Raw genomic sequence first — 3,971 nt, 5'->3', positions numbered from 1 at the left:
GATCACATCTGAAAGATGGTACCTACAACTGTGTCACACTCACACAGGACTGACGCTCTGACAATGCTGCACTCCCTCCGTACCAACCCGCTGACAGCGCCACACTCCCTTAGCACTGACCCTCCGACAGAGCGACGCTCCCTCAGTACTGACCCTCTGACAGTGCGGCAATCCCTCCGTACCAACCCTCTGACAGTGTAGCACTCCCTCAGCACTGACCCTCCGACAGTGTGGTGCTCCCTCAGCACTGACCCTCCGACCATGCAGCACTCCCCCAGCATGACCCTCCGACACTGCGGCACTCTCTCAGTGCAGTTCCTCCGACAGTGTAGCACTCGCTCAGTGCAGTTCCTCCGACAGTGCAGCACTCCCTCAGTACTGACCCTCTGACAATGCTGCACTCCCTCCATACTGACCCTCTGACAGCACCGCACTCCCTTAGCACTGACCCTCCGACAGTGCGGCGCTCCCTCAGTACTGACCCTCCGACAGTGCAGCGCTCCCTCAGCACTGACCCTCTGACAGCACCGCACTCCCTTAGCACTGACCCTCCGACAGTGCAGCGCTCCCTCAGCACTGACCCTCTGACAGTGCGGTGCTCCCTCAGCACTGACCCTCTGACAGTGCGGCGCTCCCTCAGTGCAGTTCCTCCGACACTGCAGCACTCCCTCAGTCCAGTTCCTCCGACAGTGCAGCACTCCCTCAGTGCTGTTCCTCCGACACTGCGGCATACCCTCAGTGCTGACAGAATTCACAGAATTGTTACGGTGCAGAAGGAGGCCATTTGGCCCATCATGTCTGCACCGGCTCTCTGAGCATTGTAACTTGGTGCCACTCTCTTGCCTTTTCTCCATAACCCTGCACATTGTTTCTATATAAATAATCATCTATTGCCCTCTTGAATGCCTCAGTTGAACCTGCCTCCACCACACTTCCAGGCAGTGCATTCCCGACTCGAACCAGTCGCTGTGTAAAAAGGTTTTTTCTCACATCACATTTACTTCTTTTGCAAATCACTTTAAATCTGTGCCCTCTCGTTCCCTCGCTGAGTTTCTCCCTATTTACTCTATTGAGCCCCCTCATGATTTTGAACACCTCAATCAAATCTCCTCTTCACCCTCTCCTCTCCAGAAGAACAGTCCCAACGTCTCCAAACCATCCTCATAACTCAAGTGCCTCATCCCTGGAACCACTCTGGCAAACCTCCCCCGCACCTTCTCCAATGGGATCACGTCCTTCCTATAATGTGGTGCCCAGAACGGGACACAATACTCCAGCTGAGGCTGAACCAGTGTCTTATAGTGAGGCAACAGCGCCCCTGATGGTGATTGCCTAAATTGCAGCCAGCCTTCGCGGAAGGTAGTTTCTTTCCTTTTAAGGCAATATGCAAATATTAACATAGGGCACTATATCAACTGCCTTTTCTCCATCGCGAGGGATAGTTAAGCATGTTCTACAATATGTGAGGGAAAACTGACCTGCTTAATAGAAAAAATATTATGAAAAGGGTGACATGATTTTTAAAAACGAGTGCCTGTGACTATGAGAGGTAGTGCTTGATGTCGGCTGGCAGCGTGTGAGAGTCTTCAGGCATACTTACCTGGCAGGGGAGAAACCTTGATCATGAAGGAGGTTCTCCCAGGACGAGGCTATCCCATTGCACTTCGGGTGTGCTGACGCCTGCGATGTCCCCAAATGCGGGATACTCGACTGCAAAATTTGTGGTAGTGGGGGACTGCGTTCGCGCTCTCCCCTGATTCACGGTTCCAACAATAGATTTCATGTTTTTTGTTCAACAAGATTCTTTATTAAACCTTACTCAACGCAAGCAACATAGGCCACAAAATACTCTTTCTAAATCTAGACTCGTTTGTTTTTCCTCCTGCAACTATCCAGCCCTCATTCTTTTCGTCTCTGTGATTATCACCAGGCGATTATTCCATCTCCGCATCATCTTTTCGCTGCCATTTCTTTCATGGCCAACAAATTCCACGTGCCATTTTTAACCCCGCATTTGCCCACTCCCAACATTCTCTCTCAAACCCCCATATAATACCCAACCCACCACCAAAACAGTCCCTGCACTCCTTCCAGCACCACCCTCCCACCTCCCAACCCACCCGGTATCTCTCTGGACTTCTGTATAATATCATTAGTCAGCTATTCAATCATTTACAGTCAGCATTTAAAAAATGCAGCTGGGAACCCTGACTATTTCAAACATGTACAAGCACTCTGTCCCCATGTTCATTCTAGTTACCCCCCTCCGAAATCAACAGCAGCCTCCCACCCCCTCTGTTTAATCTCCCCCTTCAACAGCCCCCTCTGTGATTCCTCCTTCTCAAACTCTGGATTCGAAATTGATTGTGTGGGAGAAGACAGAGAGTGGTAGTGGATGATTGCTTCTCAGACTGCAGGTCTGTGACTAGTGGTGTGCCTCAGGGATCTGTGCTGGGACCATTGTTGTTTGTTATCTGTATCAATGATTTGGATGATAATGTAATGAATTGGATCAGCAAGTTTGCTGATGACACTAAGATTGGAAGCGTTGTGGACAGTGAGGAAGGTTTTCAGAGCTTGTAGAGGGATCTGCACCAACTGGAAAAATGGGCCAGAAAATGGCAGATGGAATTTAATGCGGAAAAGTGTGAGGTGTTACATTTTGGAAGGTCAAACCAAGGGAGGACATACATAGTAAATGGTAGGGCACTGAGGAGAGCGGAGGAACAAAGGGATCTGGGAGTTCAGATACATAATTCCCTGATAGTGGCGTCACAGGTAGACAAGGTTGTAAAGAAAGCTTTTGGTATACTGGCCTTCATAAATCAAAGTATTGAGTATAGGAGTTGGGATGTTATGGTGAGATTGTATAAGACATTGGTGAGGCCAACTTTGGAGTATTGTGTGTAGTTCTGGTCAACTAACTACAGGAAGGATATCTGTAAGATTGAGAGAGTGCAGAGAAGGTTTACTAGGATGTTGCTGGGTCTTAAGGAGTTGAGTTACAGGGAAAGATTAAAAAGGTTAGGATTTTATTCATTGGAGCGTAGAAGAATGAGGGGAGATTTGATAGAAGTTTACAAAATTATGAGGGGTATAGACAGAGTAAATGCGAGTAGGCTCTTTCCACTTAGATTAGGAGAGATAAACACGAGAGGACATGGCTTTAGGGTGAAAGGGGAAAGATTTAGGGAGAACAGGGGAAACTTCTTCGCCCAGAGAGTGCCGAGAGTGTGGAACGAGCTACTATCTGACGTGGTAAATGCGGGCTCACTCTTAAGTTTTAAGAATAAATTGGATAGATACATGGATGGGAGAGGTCTGGAGGGTTATGGACTAGGTGCAGGTCAATGGGACTAATATTTTGGCACAAACTAGAAGGGCTGAATGGCCAGTTTTCTGTGCTGTAGTGTTCTATGGTTCTATGTGTAAAGTCTTTCCCTGCCCCTTCTGCAGCTCACTTCCCCTGCTGTGGTTTATCTCATAAACAGGCTTTCCATCCACTTTCCATTATTTCTTCAAGACTCCAATAGCGCAAAGCAAAGAAATAAACATAGAAACAAAGCTAGAGAGAGACAGAAAGAAATCTAAACCCAGAATCTCTGTAAAATGAATAGAAAATGACCAACGGGAATCCCGTTTCATGGTCAGGATGATCGCACAGCCTAAAACACACGTATTATCCCTGAATTATAACAAGACTTTAGACAGCTTCACATTAGGACTTTTCATTTTCTCTTGTGGGGCTCCCATTTCTCACACACCAGAGGCTAATATGTATGTTTTAGATTGTTGGCCATCATTGCAAGAGAACTTGAATACAAGGGCAAGGAGGTCTTACCTCAGCTGCACAGGGCCTTGGTGAGACCACACCTGGAGTAGTGTGTACAGGTTTGGTCTCCTTACCTAAGAAAGGATATATTTGCCATAGAGGGAGTGCAGGGAAGGCTTACCAGACTGATTCCTGGGAT

General features: G+C 47.7%; 1 non-coding gene across 1 annotated transcript; it reads left to right on the top strand.

The window, feature by feature from the left end:
• Positions 1-1,592: 1,592 nt before the first annotated feature.
• On the top strand, positions 1,593-1,756 carry LOC121272936. The gene has a single exon (XR_005941923.1). It is a non-coding gene; the product is annotated as a U1 spliceosomal RNA (small nuclear RNA).
• The last annotated feature ends 2,215 nt before the right edge of the window (positions 1,757-3,971 follow it).

Source organism: Carcharodon carcharias, chromosome 36, assembly GCF_017639515.1.
Source record: "Carcharodon carcharias isolate sCarCar2 chromosome 36, sCarCar2.pri, whole genome shotgun sequence".
NCBI lineage: Eukaryota > Metazoa > Chordata > Chondrichthyes > Lamniformes > Lamnidae > Carcharodon > Carcharodon carcharias.
Note: the sequence above shows the minus strand (reverse complement) of the source record. Positions and strands in the feature narration are given on the sequence as shown.